Raw genomic sequence first — 18,594 nt, forward strand, 5'->3', positions numbered from 1 at the left:
TACCACACACTTAAGTCAATCAAACTTACATAGTAAATCATGGGTGAAAGTAATTTAGATGTACACTGCATCCCAGAAACCATGCTACTGAAAACTGATGACTTTCATTTTATGAAGTCATGAAATGACTGACTGCTCTAAAAACTCTGACAAATATTTAAAATCAACTGAGACTGACTTTTGGTTACTGGGGCTATTCAAAAAATCATATAATCCTAAAACTACAAGCATAGGCACACTGTTCACATTTAATTTTAAAAATTTAAACAATAATTTTTAAAGCCTAAAATAGTCTTTATTTGAAAATCCTTTAAAACTAAACATTGATTATTCTTCTAAAATCATTAATTATCTCATGCCTTAATTGTCAGTGTTACCAAGTGAGAATTGATCCCAAATATATATTTTCTGATGTTAATATCTATTTCACCTGTTTCAAAATACTGTGAAAAATTATACTTCACAATGTAGGGACATGATATACTCAAGTAAAGGCAAGCACCATATCTTTATCCTCTTGTCTAACAATATACCTGGTTCATGGTAGACATGAAGCCAATAATTGTGGCCCATATTTTCTGTCTAAAGGTAAATATATTAGATCTGGAATATTTTCTATTTTCATGCCAGTATATAACTAAACGTCTCTTTCACTGGGTATTTAAAATGCAGAGGCTTAAGAATAAAAAAATAGGATCAGTTACTTTGGCAGCAATCCAGTGATACCTCTGTTCTTGACCTCTTTTGAATCTCTTGGATTAAAATATTTGATTGGATTTAAACTGTAGGGTTTTTTCCCCCTTTCTCTGTTTTTACTTTTTCTATCTTCCACCCAATGTGGTAAGCACTGACCTATACAGAGTTGCACAATACAGAAAAAAGGGCAGAACGAAGGTATATCCTAACTTCACTCCTTACTAATCTGTAACTCTGAGCAAATTTCCCATTTGCAAAATAATAGGATCTAATATTGTTCCCTCATAACATCACCTAACAAAATCATACTACTACCTATCATTGTCATATTTAACAACTGCCACAGTCCTTGCCTATTCTTAGGTACACTGTAATTTCTTTTCAATGTTATTTTTATTTCTAATTATCCAAGGAAATCAAAGATATGCTTTTTTCAAAAACAGACTTCCACCAAAAAATAGAAAAATTCTAAAAATGTGGATGGGAAAAACCCAAAAAAGATAAACATTTGGAAAATTTGACAAAGAGTTGAAATGTTCCAAAATAGATGACATGATGATGAGATACTATGTGACAGTAAGTCCTGTCTTTTCTATTTCTGGTTTTGTTCAGAGCCAGCTGGGGGACAGGAGGGAATCGACAGCTCACGAGATCTTACATACCCTAGCTCTGTTGCTTGGCCTGAAGGTGCTTGGTGTGTCTCTCATTTCTAAGAGAAATGAGATGCGCCTTAGTCAGTGTGAGGCTAGCCTGTGAGATGGTATGGGCTCATCCTGGCACTGGGGTGCTCTGGACTGTCCCACCAGTCCAGCAGCCATGAGGACATTGCCTTGTGCATCACTAGATGGGGGAGTAACCTTAAGTACCCTATTTCCATGAAATAGTGCGCAAAGGTCCAAAGCAGGTGACAGCATGGAAGAAAGAGTCTCCTCGCCCCCTGCTATCTTTGCAGGGAGGCCCTAGAAGTCTTCCTGTTTTATCTCATTGTCCAGTGGAGGTTATGCCTACTTCTTGAACATACCTCTGTACCCAAAGATCAAAGTACCTGAACCAAATCAGGGTTCCGGTGGGAAAGAAGCAGGTCAGAGGTAGGACAGTTTAGATAGGCAATATAGTGTACCTAATTTAGATGAACATATTTAATACAACAAGGTAGGGGAAGATTTTAATTTTTTTAACAACAGCAACAAAAACCCTGAGGTTCAAATACAATAAGTAACTTGTCTTAGACCACAAGACTACATAGGAATGGAGCAGGATTGAAATTCAAGTTTCTCTCGCTAGAAATAGTTTCCTTCTTAATATTCGGTTCGGTTCGGTTCCCTCAGTCGTGTCCGACTCTCCGCAACCCCATGAATCACAGCACACCAGGCCTCCCTGTCCATCACCAACTCCCAGAGTTCAATCAAACTCATGTCCATAGAGTCGGTGATGCCATCCAGCCTCTCATTCTCTGTCGTCCCCTTCTCCTCCCGCCCCCAACCTTTCCCAGCATCAGAGTTTTTTCCAGTGAGTCAACTCATCGCATGAGGTGGCCAAAGTATTGCAGTTCCAGCTTCAGCATCAGTCCTTCTAATGAAGACCCAGGACTGATCTCCTTTAGAATGGACTGGCTGGATCTCCTTGCAGTCCAAGGGACTCTAAAGAGTCTTCTCCAACTCCACAGTTCAAAAGCATCAATTCTTCGGCGATCAGCTTTCTTCACAGTCCAACTCTCACATCCATACATGACCACGGGAAAAACCATAGCCTTGACTAGACGGACCTTGGTTGGCAAAGTAATGTCTCTGTTTTTTAATATACTATCAAGGTTGGTCATAACTTTCCTTCCAAGGAGTAAGTGTCTTTTAATTTCATGGCTGCAATCAGCATCCACAGTGATTTTGGAGCCCCAAAAAATAAAGTCTGACACTGTTCCCACTGTTTCCCCATCTATTTCCCATGAAATGATGGGACCAGATGCCATGATCTTTGTTTTCTGAATGTTGAGCTTCAAGCCAACCTTTTCACTCTCCTCTTTCACTTTCATCAAGAGGCTTTTGAGTTCCTCTTCACTTTCTGCCATAAGGGTGGTATCATCTGCATATCTGAGGTTATTGACATTTCTCCCGGCAATCTTGATTCCAGCTTGTGCTTCTTCCAGCCCAGCGTTCCTCATGATGACTCTGTATATAAGTTAAATAAGCAAGGTGACAATACACAACCTTGATGTACTCCTTTTCCTATTTGGAACCAGTCTGTTGTTCCATGTACAGTTCTGACTGTTGCTTCCTGACCTGCATACAGGTTTCTCAAGAGGCAGGTCAGGTGGTCTGGTATTTCCATCTCTTTCAGAATGTTCCACAGTTTATTGTGATCCACACAGTCTTAATATTAAGTTCACATATTAACTCCCCTTTGACTGTTAAATAATTTAACTGAAATGAGTACGTTTGTTTTAGCTTTGTATGTGTACAAATTTATTGTATAAATAAAAATAACTCCCTCAACTCTATTTGGTAAGATATTAATTTCCATAAAGATACTGAAAAGCCTAAGTAGAATTTACAAAAGAAAGAGGATAGAACATCAGGAAATAGTAGATTCGAACACCGAGTAGATAGAACGCCATGGGACTTATTTTGTTTTAAAATACAAAACCAGCTACTAGTTATAAGGCAGGAAAATTATTACAATTAATAATGAATGATAGTTATACACCAGCAGTGACTGAGATTCCTACAAAGTCTTTTCTGTTAGTTTAATGATGTAGGAAACAAGGTACTATTTATTCTAGTTTTGCTATTGACTTCTATATTTTACTAGTGATATATTTTAAGAGATTTCAGTGTCACTTGTGATCATCTAAATGGTGATAAGAGACACCTCCATCTACTGAAGACAGTGGGTGACCCACATACCTCTCACAGTAGAATGTTTCTGAGGCAGACTTGTTTTACTTATGCTAATGTTAAAGTGAGTTTCCTTTTTCAAAGCACATTTCAGCTGGTCTAAATACAGCAGAGTCCCTGAAGGAAGCCATATTTAAATTAACTCTCTTTTGTATGGCTATAAATTCTCACACTGACTGTTTGATTTTGCAATTTTTCTAACTGCCTGGCAAGGGCAAGTAATTCTGTATGCTAAAATACTATGCTTGAAATTGGCACTGTTATTAGTAACTGCAAGGATTTACCCAACAATTATTTGTGCAATTATTTATATTTTAAAAAATACCTTTCTGTTGAATGAGTACTTGCAACATAGGTTTGCATCATTAGAATTAATTAGGCATAAAAAAATCAGTGTGCATTCACAAAGACAGTGTCGGTTTTGCCTTCCATAATGTTTCATGTTCAAAGCAAGGATTTATGTAGAATTTCATGTAGAAATGTATCTATAATCAGTGTGTTTCTACCTTCAAACTGAGCAGAAGGCTTAGGGCTGCAATATCTTACACCTACACACTGCAGCTGCCTTGGTTCTCTCATCTTTTTTATTCTCTTCTTACCTTTAATTAAAATGCATTAAAGAAAGAAAAAAGAAACAAATGGTTGTAGAAAGCAGCGTTTAAATGGAAATGATTGCTCTAAATGCTGCTGTTTAGGAAATTTATGGCATGGTGTGCAGCTTTGCAAGGCATCAACAGGTACACACAAGATAACGTAAGTATTATTGATTATGATGCTGGTTGGAGTAAAAGGACTATTCCTGGGATCTGACTTCCAGATGGAACTTTGCAGCCTATAAGCCAAGGCAACTCCTGAATCTCTCACTTTTTGAAATCATGTGTGGTTTCATAAAATTTACAAATGCATATAGCATTGAGTTACTTTTCCATTGCTGCTACAGAAAGTTACCATAAGCTTGGTGGTTCACAGCATACAAATAATGTATTATATTAAGAGTTCTGGAGGTGAGAAGTCTAAAATGGTTTTTCTGGGCTAGAGACAAAGGGTTGGAAAGATTTCACTCCTCTCTGGAGGGTCTGAAGGAGAATCCATCTCCTTGCCTTTTCCAGCTTCTGCAAGCTGCCCTTGGTCAGTCCACTCATAACCTATTCCTCTGACACTGACTCTTCCACCTTCTTCTGCATTATGGACCTTGGTGATTACACTGATCCCAAATAGACAATCCAGGATAATCTATCTCAAAACCAACAGATTAGCAAATATGATTTCATCTGCTACCTTAATTCCCGTTTCAGTTCAGTTCAGTCACTCAGTTGTGTCCAACTCTTTGTGACCCCATGAACCACAGCACGCCAGGCCTCCCTGTCCATCACCAACTCCCAGAGTCCACCCAAACCCATGTCCATCAAGTCAGTGATGCCATCCAACCATGTCATCCTCTGTCGTCCCCTTCTCTTCCTGCCCCCAATCCCTCCCAGCATCATGGTCTTTTCAAATGAGTCAGCTCTTCACATCAGGTGGCCAAAGTATTGGAGTTTCAGCTTCAACATCAGTCCTTCCAGTGAACACCCAGGACTGATCTCCTTTAGGATGGACTGGTTGGATCTCCTTACAGCCCAAGGAACTCTCAAGAGTCTTCTCCAACACCACAGTTCTAAAGCATCAATTCTTCAGCGCTCAGATTTCTTTATAGTCCAACTCTCATGTCCATACATGACCACTGGAAAAACCATAGCCTTGACTAGATGTTGGCAAAGTAATGTCTCTGCTTTTTAATATGCTGTCTAGGTTGATCATAACTTTCCTTCCAAGGAGTAAGCGTCTTTTAATTTCATGGCTGCAATCACCATCTGCAGTGATTTTGGAGCCCAGAAAAATAAAATCAGCCACTGTTTCCACTGTTTCCCCATCTATTTGCCGTGAAGTGATGGGACCGGATGCCATGATCTTAGTTTTCTGAATGTTGAGCTTTAAGCCAACTTTTACACTCTCCTCTTTCACCAAGTAATTTAACATATGCAAAGGTTATAAGTATTAGGACAGAGGCATTTTTTTAGAGGCCACTGTTCTGCCAACCACAAATATACCCCACTCTAATACAATTAGAAGTATAAATATTTAGTAGTCCAGTATTTTCATGCAGAGATTTGACATATTTAAATATGTATAAACCATGCATATTTGAGCACTATATAACCTATGTCTGCAAGTAATTACCACTTTGTATAATAAATGTACAGGCAAATTCATAAATATTCCTAAACAAAATAAGTCATGTGTTAAATGCACAAAATTAAGTCTAAGCTCTTCTGCTTCACTTCCCTGGTTTTTACCTTGGCTGCTGTGTCATACTTTATCCACCTACTTTCTAATAAGGTGTTCACCACACACCTCTGTTTCAAAAAACAAAGGCATATAATCATATATGTACACATACAGACCCACTTATGAGCACACACACATACACCTAATCAGGTTTCTGAGTCAGTCTCTCTAAGGGAAGGCAAGCTTTTTCATCCGATTTCCAAGGATTCACCTTTCAGCTGCTGTTGCCAAATCCACTCCCACATTGTTTCCAGGACTGAAGCCACTCTAATCCCACGATGCCTAATTCTAAGAAGGCTATGGTTACACCTGCATTCAAAGTCTGAGTCCCCTATCTCCTTTCAATGTAGGCATACACCAGACATCCTGGTTCACCTCTAAGTATAGACTCACATTCTGAGGAATTGTATTTTGATTCTAGGAGGATCCTAGAATCCTGACGGCGTGTTGACTGTATTAGGTTTAGAGTGTAAGATCTCGCACACTCAAATTAATTTCTGGCATGGCTACTGAAAGGAAAATCATATTTATTACACAATGAGTTTTGTTCCATTGAAAATGGAAGAGGAGTTACACTGGCAGAATTCACTCTGTCTTAAGTAACATGCTCAACCTAAAACAGCTTATTAGGCAACTAAATTCCCTAAAAATTTTATTCTTCTAAGACATTAAGTCATTGCAATAAATATTTACTAAACACATATCATGTGCCAGGCTCAGCTCTAGGCAAATGGGATATATGAGTACACAAAAGAGAAAAGTGACCCACGTCTATCTGTGTCATGTCACAGAGCAGAGCAGTACACTCAGGCCACCTCAGATAAGGGGTTTCTCTGGTGGCTCAGCCAGTAAAGAATCCACCTGCAACGTGGGAGACCTGGGTTGGATCCCTGGGTTGGGAAAGAAAGGACTTTGTCATAAAAAGCCTCAACGCAGGAAGGAAACAATGGCAGCCTGCCTTTCTCACGGTCTTGTTCTTCCCTAGACCTGCTTTTCTTTCCATTTCTATTGCACCTCGTAATTTACCCTTTGGTATATTCTTTTCCATACTCACTCATCACTAGAATGTAAGCTTCAAGATGGCAGGCAGGGGATTTCCTTGATGTTGGTCATAGCAGAATCTTCATGGCTCAGAACAGTGTCTGGCACATAGTAGATTCTCAAGAATTTATTTGTTGAATGAATGAATAAATACATGAACTTTGCCTCTTGGTCCATTCCTGGTTACTCTCCTTCTTGGCTCCCATGTCACACTTTGTCCAGTCTCTATGATCTGTCTTTATTGGCATATACTGAAAAAAGAGAAGTCCTAGTATTTTGTAACTTTAGCTCTCATAGTTTTCATTTCTTCATCTGTAAAATGAGGGTAATAAAGGTTTTACTGGCTATCTATTGCTGCATAATAAATGGTCCCCCAATTTAGTGGCTTATAACCATAAAAAACAATGAAAGTGTATTATTTCATGTAATTTTTAGGTGCCAGGAATCGGGGATTGGCTTCGCTAGATTCCTAGCACCAGGGTCTGCTAACCAAGGGCTCTCATGACGTTATACTTAGGAAACTGGCTAGAGCTGCAGTCATCGGAGGCTTAACTAGGGCTGAAGCTTTATTTCTGGGCTTATTTCTGCATTGCTGGCAAATAATTCAGGTTGTTGCTTGGAAGCTTCTGTTCCTCAGTTTGTGGTCCTTTTCATAGAACTGCCTGGAGTGTCCTAATGACATGGAGCTGGCTTCCCTCAGAGCGACACAAGAGTGGGCAAGGCAGAAGCCACGTGGCTTGTGTCATCTAGCCTCGAAAGCCACACACCAGCCTTTCTGCAGTATCCTACCCGTTACACAGGTCAGCCCTGTTCACTGTCAGAGGAGACTATACAGAAGCACAAATACCGGGATCACGGGAGAATCATCATCTCCAAGTCTGGCCACCAGAAGATATCTAGCAGGGTGGTGGCTGGCATTTAAATAAATCAGACATGTAAAGTACCTGCCAAGTACACAGTTAGGAAATATCAGCTCTGTTTGGTTGCTCAGATTTCACTGAGCAACCAAATATATATTTAGTGATAGAAGATTCTCTATCAGTGCTTTCTGTAGACGTCTGCCTTTATCTGCGGAATTCACTCTCTTTCTTATCCATTCATTCAACAAGTCTGCCTTCCTCAAATACTGTAGAACTCTTCACCTAAAATAAATCTTCTTGACACCAACCACAAGGTGAAATAATGACCCTCAATGGTATGAGAATGCACCATTTCTTGGCATCTGTGCAATGACATTATCTCCTGGATTTCCAGGGTACACCTGAGGTCTGGCGGCGGTAGGTAAGTTGGCCACCTTCTCTAGCTCACCCTGATCACTTTGACCCTTTCAGCATTACCTTCTCTGCTTCCAGCCTCTCTGTACACAGAGAGAAGTCTATCACGGCCTCAGTCTGGATGTCATGAAAGCAGACCTCTGTGACCTCAGTAATACAGAGCTGTGCAGAAATAAAAGGGATAAGAAAGCGGATGAGAACAAGACTTTGACAGAGGACTGAAGACCAAGCTGGGAGCAGAGAAACAAACAAACAAACAAAAATCCTTCTAAAACAAACTTTTCATCAAATCTGAGATCAAATCATAGGAAAAGGAGAAATTTTGAAAACCTCATTCTTCTTGATTTTGTTTTGAATGATAAGCTGTTGATGAGTGCTCTGCTATATGCACTATTTTTGCACATTTGAAGAAACTAATCATAAGCCTCCCCTGAAGCTGGCACCTGTTCAATTCTGTACTGCCAGCAAGGGTGCCACAGGAGCAGAGGCCTCACTCCGGGGAGTTAGCCCAAGATTAAACTTCAGCTGGAATGCTGGGAGAAGCTGGTTTACTGAGTCAATACCACGTACCAGGTTTAATCTGATGTTTTCCACGCACGATCAAAACTGTGGTTTTTCCTAACTGTGGAGCTATTGCCTCCTCTGCTTTCTTTTATGGGTTCCCTGTAGAGTGTGTGTTATGCTCTGATATTTGAAATTGATCTTACAGGTTCTATTTCAAGGGTGATAATAAACCTGGTACCAAAGCTGCGGTTAGTGGAGGTGACTATTAACCTTTCTTCTAATACGGTCAATTGATTTTGCCTTGTGGCACAAAACTGATTTCCACCATGATCTGCTGATGACTTCAGTTTAAATATCACATATAGATGAAGAATTAGAAATGGAAGAGAAATCGTTGTCTGGATTTTTGCACGGAGAGCTGAAAAGAGTTATCCCTCCTTACGTCCAGACTATTATTATAAATGTTGCATTAAGGAATTCATAGACAAATTAAAACCTTTTATTATCTGCTATGTGGGGATGAACATGTACAGAATATCAGACTTTTCCATTTACTTATGAAGGTAATGCCAAAAATCTTGAAGCAATTTTAAGATCAAAATGATCCTTGCCATTGTGTGGTGAAAGAAAGCTAAGTTTTAGAATTAGATAAACCAGACTTACTGTCCTCAGTTTCTTTATCTGCCAAGAAAACAAAGCATTCCTGCTCGTTAGTTCTGTGAAGGTTAAATTATTTAACATCTGCAGCACCTAGAAGAATACTAGGTGAACGCTGAGTAAAATGTGAGTTCTCTTCTTTCTTGGAATGGTTTTCACAATATATGCACAATTGTTGTTATTGTTTCTTCATTTCTGTCTAAAGAATCTCAGATTTTATTCTCATTTGCTACAACAGATTTCCTTCAGATCCCATATTAGCTGGGTTACAGGTGAGTTACCCAGTGACTGACTGAGAAACAGATCTCTGAACATTTTATTTTCATCTTAAAATGTGAATATAGGTTGGATCACAACTGGTTTGGCATTGATTAAAATATATGCAACAATTACAGTTGTTCTTTATATGGCAGTTTTCACTGGTGCCTTGTGACCTGTTCACTCTCGTGGGTGGAAGTCCAGTAAATTTCATTTTTGTAGTTTAAAAAGTCTTATTTTCCTAAATGGTTAGCTAGAAAAATGATAAACATCCTAACTCAAGACTTGGGTGAGAAACAGATCTGACACTGCTTGTAAATTCTCCACTGCAAACAAAATCGGCATTTATATGATGAAAGAACCATGTTGACCCATTACCAGTCCTTTGTACACGTGATTTTAAGTTTCCAAGATTAGGATTAAAAAGATATCCAACAAGGACCAAATGGGAACATGAGACATGTGTTTCTAGAGTTACTTAGAAATTACTTTGTAAAACGAACTTTGATATTCATGGATTGAGAATAAAGATGCCTCTAGATAGCTTAAAGCAACATTATGAAAGTGGACACATGCTATATTAGCATAGAATTTACTCCTGTTCAAGTAGAAGCCAAACTTCTATTTCTTTATATTATGCCTTTTGGAGACTGGGAGGAGAAAACCAATTTACTTAAGAATTAAAACAATAACTTTGAAAACAAAGCTCCAGGAAGCTCAAGAACATGGTAATAATTGTACCTCCAGAATGAGGCAGCAAAATCTGTATCTTTTACTGAAAAAGACTGGGGTGGACAACAGCTGTAAAAAGACTGAGGATTTGGGGCATTTTAGTAACTTAAAAATGGGAAGACAAATGCTGTGAGGTTTTTATTGAAAACCTTGTGCTAAAGATATTAATATATATCCAGAGCGATGGCATATGTATGTTGTGTTTGGAAATATCCTGATATGTTTAATGCAAATTCTTAAACACATCAAGATAAGTTTGGTCATTAGGTTGTGTCCAGCTCTTTTGCAACCCCATGGACTATAGCCCACCAGGCTCCTCTGTCCATAGGATTTCCCAGGCAAGAATACCGGAGGGGGTTGCCACTTCCTTCTCCAAGTAATTTTCCTGATCCAGGGATCAAAGCAGGTCTCCTGCTTGGCAAGCAGATTCTTTACCATTCTTTACCACAACATATTACCTAAAGTAATACATTCAAGGCACTGTATGCATCTCATCCATGGTTTAAATTTGGATTAAGGGGCAAAACAGAAGGCCTAGTTTGTTTATTATATGAAACATAATTTAATAATCAGTGAGTTAAAACTGCTAATTGACTCAACTCAGTAAAATGTCTTTTTACACTAACTCTCAGTAGTCAGTTTCCCTGAATTTGTTATGCCTGTGAATGTGGGAAAACCATGGCCTTCCTTGGTATGATAGCTGACACAGGTTTGACTTCTCGCTGGATTTGCTTGCTCAGTTGATTTTGTAATATTCATTTCTCTTTAGATTTTCTGTATTCATGTTCTGAAATACTTTTTCTCTCTACATATAGAATTTTATTACCAAAAGGTAAGTGGGCTTCCCTGGTGGCTCAGACAGTAAAGAATCTGCCTGCAATGCAAGAGACCTGGGTTCGATCCCTGGTTTGGGAAGATTCCCTGAGAAGAGAATGGCCAACCATTCCAGTATGCTTGCCTGGAGAATTCCATGGACTAAACGAGTGAGTCTGACACAACTGAGCAACCGACACAACAGTGTTAAAGTACAAAGATAGTATATTTGTTGAAGGAATCATCCGAGGGGCTGCAGATAGCAAAATGTTCGTGTAAACTAAAAAATGTTTTCTTACTAGAAACTCATTCGACAACTTAAATCTGTGAGTCTGTAGGCAGATTTTATAAACTCAGGGCTAGGACTACTAGAGAGACCAATTTTGTTGCTTTGGCCTTGGTTCTAGAAAGAATTACTTAGATTTTTTTTTTTAATTGTTTGAAACTTTCTCAGTCCTCTAGGAGTTAAGAACATAGGCTCATTGACTTTACATGAGCCAGACCTGACTCTTGATCTGGCCATTTTTTTTTTTTTTTTTTGGCCATACCACACAGCATGTGAGATCTTAGACCTCTGACCAGGGATGGAACCCATGTCCCCTGCAGTGGAAGTGCGGAGTCTTAACCACTGAACCACCAGGGAAGTCCCTCTGTCACTTCTGATGTGACCTCTGCCTCCTTCCCTCTTTAAGCCCCGGTTTCCTCATCTGGATAAATCACGCCATAGTAGCACCTATTCTTCATGTTGTAAGGATTAGATTGGGTTTCCTTATAACAGTACAAAGCACAAGTGATTGGTGCATTTAAGTTTGCAAAACATTTTACCTTTATTCTCTGTAGATGTTGGTTTGATTCATTCTTTGCTGAAGAGTTCTGAGCAGTCTTCTTGCCTTCTCATCAACATCTTCCCTCTGTGGAAACTGCTCTTCCAGGTACTGTGGAAACATAGCAAAGGAGATCTTTGACTCTCCAGTGCTCCCTCTCTAGTAAAGGGTAAATATGCACAAAAGTAGCTCATAACAACAGTGTGGAAGATAACTGCTAGAGCAGAAACATAGCATTGTTAAATTAACTTCAGGAGTTCAGGAAGAAGGCTGGTTGTATAACTTTCAAGTCCAGAGCAAAATGAGAATGCAGAAGCCCTTGTTCAAATTTCAAGAGCAGAGCACGAAGCTAGGCACTAGCCACTTCTGAGCTTGGGGCCATGTGTGACTGTGTGTGTCCCACACCTAAGAAGTGGATCCAGACTGGATGGGCACATTCATTTCATGCAAGAAAATTAGAGATCTATTTGTTGAGAGATCTAGCAGATCAACTAAATGGTAGAGGATGGAAAGAACTTTGAAGAATGGATAGAATGGTCTGGGCAAAAGAAAAAAATTTTGTTGCGCCTCCCCTCCCCCACTCCATGGAATCAAAAATAGTTTTTTTTTGTTTTTTTTTTTTAATGAGACTTACTAGGGAAAAGAGATTTTGACAATAGGGAGGGAAGGGAGATGAGATAACAGAACTAAATTTAAATTTTCTAATAAGAAAAAAGCAACCCAAAGGATTTTGAGAATTGATGCAAGATCAGATCAATTTAGGAAGATGTCTCTGGCGGCAGCAAAACAGAAGAATTGATTTGATGAAGGCAGTCGGAACTCGGCAGGTGAGAGTGACGTATTCCTTAACTGGGGAGTGGCAAAGTTCTGTTTCTGTTCTCCGCAATGTGATGTGTTCTTTTTCGGTCCCCCACACAAGGCAGCGATCTGTTTCTGTTCTGAAGACATCTTCAATTATACAGTGCCGGCCAAAGAAAAAACATAATGGAATTTTAACCAGATTTCTTTATCTCTGTAGACAGCTTTTCAGGAACATCTCCATTCGGGTTACAGAAGGAGAGCCTGAGAACACCCAAATGTGCCTTGAAAACCGATCATCTTTTCTTGGCCTTTCAGACAGAATTGCATTCCAGAAACGCCGGGTCACTCTGTATTCCAGGTCATGACTTGAAGACAGCACAGGTAAACCCTCTCCCTCTCCGTCGTCAAATAGAAGAGCAAGTCTCTACACATCGCTGTGTCTGCCTCTCATCCTGACAAACTGTCTTCAACAGTGGAAAATGCAAACCTTCTTCCTTCCTTTTGAGTTTTTCTTATAATAACTCAGCCTTGAGTCAGAAGCACAGGTTCAGCCTCCCCAAAGTGCTGCTGTCATATAGGAGTTCCTTTTGTCCCCTAATTTACCATGTCTTAAGGAAAGCTAAAAAGTTCAACAAGGGTAGGATCAGCTATCCCTGAGAACAGAGAATGCACACAGGGAGCTGTATTTCAGCACCTACAAGATACAGGGAATGGAATCTTATCCTGTGTCACATCCAAAGAAACGGGAGAAAAAGACAAATATAAGTTGATGTCAGTGGAGTATTAAAACAAATTAATAATGTTAAGGAAGAACTCTCCTTAAGGTAATTTCAGAGCTTTTTTCTTTTCTTTTGCTCCTCCATTAAACTTTTACGATTGCTGTTAAATTGAACAAATATGTCTTTTCAAGCCTCTGATTCCTTACCTGGGAAAGGAATAGATACTTGCTAAGATCCCTTCAGCATGAGAACATAGCCTTGACATTCTCCGGCTTGATGAATCTCTGCCTGTGTAGGGAGTGAGAGAAAAGGGTTCACATTCCTGCCTAAATACTTGCCGCAAAACTCCCATTCCCTTGACTGCAGCACTCACCTCCATAACTTTATTTCTTAAACACGGGTAGTTACCCTGTTATTTTCTCCGGGATAATGTGTAGATTACAGGCAATAATTAACATTCCTCCCACCACGTGCAGCCAGTTGAGGACTGAGTCAGCAGCTGCTGGTCAAGCTCAGAGTGTGGGGTGCAGGTAGGGGGCAGGGCAGATGTATTCAGAGGAATCAGAAAATGCATGCATTTCCAGGGCTCTAAGAATGGAGGCTCAGCAGCCCCTTGAATTAGAATTTCCTCTGCAGGTCTCTTTGATAATTCCAACCAGACTTTAAAAACTTGTTTTCATTTTAGTTGCTCTTTTAAAAACTCTAACCATTCACTTTTTGCATTTCTAACATGCTACACACACAGAGAAAGATGTCTGATATTTGCACAGAGATAATTTTGCTATTTGGAATATGCACAGCAATAAGAGCTAAGAGGAATGGCCCTTGTGAAATCTCTATTTTCTGGAATCTGGATTGTAGAGAAAGAGCTACACCAGAAGCCCATAGTATGCAAGAGAGTGAAGTGAATAATGGGGCAGGGATCTACCATGGTCCAGGAAGCAAAGCCTTCCCAAGGGACCACAAAGGTAGTAGGTGTGGTTAGGAGATTGTGAGTATGAAAAAGCTGTAGGCATTTACTGCTCTCCTAGCAAAGGCTTACGGGGTGAGGATGGGCAGTTTCTTAGAGCATTTTCCACTCACTGTTGTTCAGTTGCTCAGTCGTGTCTGGCTCTTTGTGATCCCATGGACTGCAGCACACCAAGCTTCCCTGTCCTTCACTATCTCCCAAAGTTTGCTGAAACTCATGTCCATTGAGTGGGTGATGCCATCCAACCATCTCACCCTCTGTCGTCTCCTTCTCCTCCTGCCCTCAATCTTTACCAGCATCAGGGTCTTTTCAAATGAGTCATCTCTTCGCATGAGGTGGCCAAAGTATTGGAGTTTCAGCTTTAGCATCAGTCCTTCCAGTGAATACCCAGGACTGATCTCCTTTAGGATGGACTGGTTGGATCTCCTTGCAGTCCAAGGGACTCTCAAGAGTCTTCTCCAACACCGCAGTTTGAAAGCATCAGTTCTTCAGTGTTGAGCCTTTATGGTCCAACTCTCATATCTGTACATAACTACTGGAAAAACCATAGCTTTGACTAGATGGACCTTTGTCAGCAATGTGATATCTCTGCTTTTTAATACTCAGAAATACTTCCAGGACAGTGCCAGGAATAATTCTGTCATTGAGCTGCAGAAATAGAGCAAGAAATTGCAATGTTAGGGGGGCAAGAATACTATAGCTAGTTGTCTAAAAATACTAATAACCATGATGCCAGTGCTTCAGTGTCTTTAGGTTTTTTAGTCAATGAGATATGGGAGTGCAGATATCTATTGATAAACAATAATAATAGAACCACACACCAGTAACCTGCCTCCCAGTCTGTGTACTCTCACGTGTAATATTTCCCGCCTTTTTAACTAGGTTAAAACAAGGTTCAAGGAAGTTTATTTGTATACATATAGCTGATTCACTTTGCTGGGCAGTTGAAACTAACACAACATTGTAAGACAACTATACTCCAGTAAAAATTAATTTTAAAAAAATTTAGTGACTTTGCTAGAAAAGGGCAGAGTTCACAGATCCCAAGGCTTAGACAGTCTTTTATTTTTATAACTGGAAATGCAAATCAAACCTACAATGAGGTATCACATCACACTGGTCAGAATGGTTATCATCAAAAAACCTACAGACAATAAATGCTGGAGAGGGTGTGGAGAAAACATTACCCTCCTACACAGTTGGTGGGAATGTAAGTTGGTATAGCAGGCATATATTGGGTGAAAACCATAATTCAAAAACACACATGCATCCCAATATTCACTGCAGCAGTATTTACAATGCATGGGAAATCTTGTTGACTGCCTGCATTATAACAGCTTTACCTCTCAAGTAAGGATGGTTTTACTTGAGCACAAGTCTTTTCATTTTCTTTAAACCACTCACTGTGTTGTTTCTGTCTCATTCTTCTTAAAAATAGTTTGTCAGTTTTAATTAGTTTCAATTAGAATATTATGCACAGATATGAACACAATGAGAAGGAATTTCTCTTCTGGTTCTACGTTTTGAAATTCCGTTTGATGACGATATTAGTACCTTTGAATTTATGATTATTTTTGTTTTCTTTCATTTTTGCCTCTATTTCTGGTATGCCTACATAGAATCAAAATGCAAGAATTTGCAGCAGAAGGGACAAAATGGTTCAAACCAAAGTCACTGATATTTGGTGAACTTGGCAAAATGCACAAAAGTCGTGAGTTTTAATTTCTGCTCCATTACCAATTCAGTCATATTTTTTACTAGAGTCAGTGGGTGAATTTGAATTAAAGAAATAGCAAAGTTTATTAAGTTGGTTTTGCCTTGTTTTTTTCCCTGTATTGTTGTACACCTGTGGACACCTTTTTTTTTTTTTTAATGCTACTACATACAAGCATCTTCTCATTTGAAAGAAAGTTTGCATTCATTTGAAAGGCATGAGCTACCTAGAGTACTTCTCTCCTTTTCCCTTTACCATCTTGCTGTAGAAGGTCATGCATCTCACAGTATGTATCTCTCTGTTACAATTTGCTTCCAGCCGAGCAGAAAGGCTGAGCCAAGTTCAGTGTGCCTAACACACGTCTCATGGGCATGGGAGGCTGCAGATGCTGGCAGAGTCAGAGAAGCACTGGATCCCTCTTCATTGGCATGTTGCAGCTAATTGATGCTCCGTGGATTCCTTGCTGCATGTCCGATACGGCCCTTTATAATCCTTCCAATTTCGTTGAGCTGCTGGAGCTCACTGTCTCTGCTGAAGCTCAGAGACACACAGGTCAGTGGTCAAGGAGAAAGTCTTCGAGTGAAGAGCTCTGAGTCAATTTGCTTCTTTTGTGGTCACTGTGGCAATATCACAATGAAAAGAAAGAAAGGACAGTTGTATTCAACAGCAAATTCTAAACATGAAATATATGTCAAAGCCAAAGAGCATGTGATTTCACTGTATGTGGAAATCCAAAGAAAACAAAACAAATGAACAAACGTAACAAAACAGAAACAGTGTCAGAGAACAAACAAGTGTAGCCAGAGGGGGACACGGTGGTGGGGAGAAGGTAAAGAATAGGGCAGAGGTGGGGATGGTGAACTGGAGGAAGGCAGAAGGGACAAACTTCCAGTAATGAGACAAATAAGCTCTAGGGATGTAATATACAGCATGATGAATATAATTTATCTTTAATAAAGATAAATATAAATCATTTCAAATCTTTAAATGTATTATTTAACAACACTGCTGCATGTTATGTTATTGTCCAGTTGCTAAGTCATGTCCAGCTCTGTGATTCCATGAACTGCAGCATGCCAGGCATCCTATCCTTCACTATCTTCTGGAATTTGCTCAAACTCATGTCCATTGAGTAACTTTCATATATTACATATACGCTGTAGGTTATATATAAAAGTTAAAGTAGTAAACCCTAAGAGTTCTCATCATGAGGGAAATTTTTTTTTTCTTTTTCCTCTCTTGTATCTATATGAGATAAGGGATATTCACTACACTCACTGTGGTCACTGTTCATGATGTAGGTAAGTCATGTCATTACGCTGTATTCCTTAAACTTTTACAGTGACGTATGGCAATTAAATCTTAATATAACTGTAAGAAAAAAGTTTGTAATAAAATAAAAAATAAATTCCAAACATACAAAAGAGTTTCAGAGATACAGAGAGAGCTACCTCAGCCCTGAGCCTACTCTTTACTAAGACTATTAACAAGGACCAAAGTCTAAAATCTCTGTGAGACATAACTTTCTCTCATATAAAATGGAAACTGACAAGAATTCCCCAGCAAGACAATATATAGTAATTATACAAATGGAGGGACATATTAAAGTATTGGAATTTTACTGACGCATCAGAATATCCTTGGACTTTTTAAAAAGTGATCACATTAGGGAATTTTAAATTTTTATTTAAATATGGCAGCTTTGACATAACCTGAACAGTTTCAAAGTAACGTTATAAGAAGCCACATGTGCCACAAACATAAAGTTAAGGGTAGGTTGTGTATATATAGCATTTCTTTCCTTCTTGGACTATTTCTTTTCTCTCTTGCTTTTTAATTTTCTTGATAATTTATTTATTCTCTCGATGACATACACAGAACCAAGTTTATTTTTCTTTGTCTAGCTTAAAACATACAAAACCAATGTGCCATACTTATGCATTTTTCTATCAGCCAGGTGTATTTTTTTTTGTCTTAATTTTTTGATTCCTGCTCTTACCAGAAAACTCAATAACAGAATAATAGCCCCAGGGGTAGATATTCAAGTTGATATATTTGTAGAGCTCTGATTAGTGATCTGAAGTATATAAAATATGTATTAAAATGTTTCCCTATCCGCCATTCACCCCTTCATGACCTTTGCTCAACCAGGGTGCGCCAGCTGACTGCCCTGAGGGCTCGGCAGTCACGCTACATAAAGACAGCATTTTTTGAAAAGGGTAAAGCAAGGTGTTGAACTCAGGCTCCTGGTAACCTGCAACCTTCCTCCAAGACTGCAGGACTCAAGAGGCACATAAAGTGCATTCCTCTTCCTCGCCTCTTAACTCCACAGGCACCAGTGATAAGAACCTAACAAGAACTGCCTTTTCATCACT

General features: G+C 39.2%; 2 long non-coding RNA genes across 2 annotated transcripts in view; both read right to left on the reverse strand.

Annotated features, from left to right (window-relative positions):
* Positions 1-6,884: 6,884 nt before the first annotated feature.
* Positions 6,885-15,147, reverse strand: LOC129549334 (uncharacterized). Its single transcript, XR_016036478.1, has 5 exons — positions 14,619-15,147; positions 13,742-13,823; positions 12,017-12,126; positions 8,291-8,389; positions 6,885-7,204 (listed from the first exon to the last, which is right to left on the reverse strand). It is a non-coding gene; the product is annotated as an uncharacterized LOC129549334 (long non-coding RNA).
* Positions 15,148-16,281: 1,134 nt separating this feature from the next.
* LOC129549329 (uncharacterized) overlaps positions 16,282-18,594 on the reverse strand; it is an 80,580-nt gene continuing 78,267 nt past the window's right edge. The window contains exon 3 of the long non-coding RNA XR_008684541.2: positions 16,282-16,836. This is a non-coding gene — a long non-coding RNA (uncharacterized LOC129549329). The remainder of the gene's footprint in view (positions 16,837-18,594) is intronic.

This window comes from Moschus berezovskii, chromosome 26 (genome assembly GCF_049115385.1).
Source record: "Moschus berezovskii isolate FMDL1 chromosome 26, NW_MosBer_1.0, whole genome shotgun sequence".
In the NCBI taxonomy this organism is placed as follows: domain Eukaryota; kingdom Metazoa; phylum Chordata; class Mammalia; order Artiodactyla; family Moschidae; genus Moschus; species Moschus berezovskii.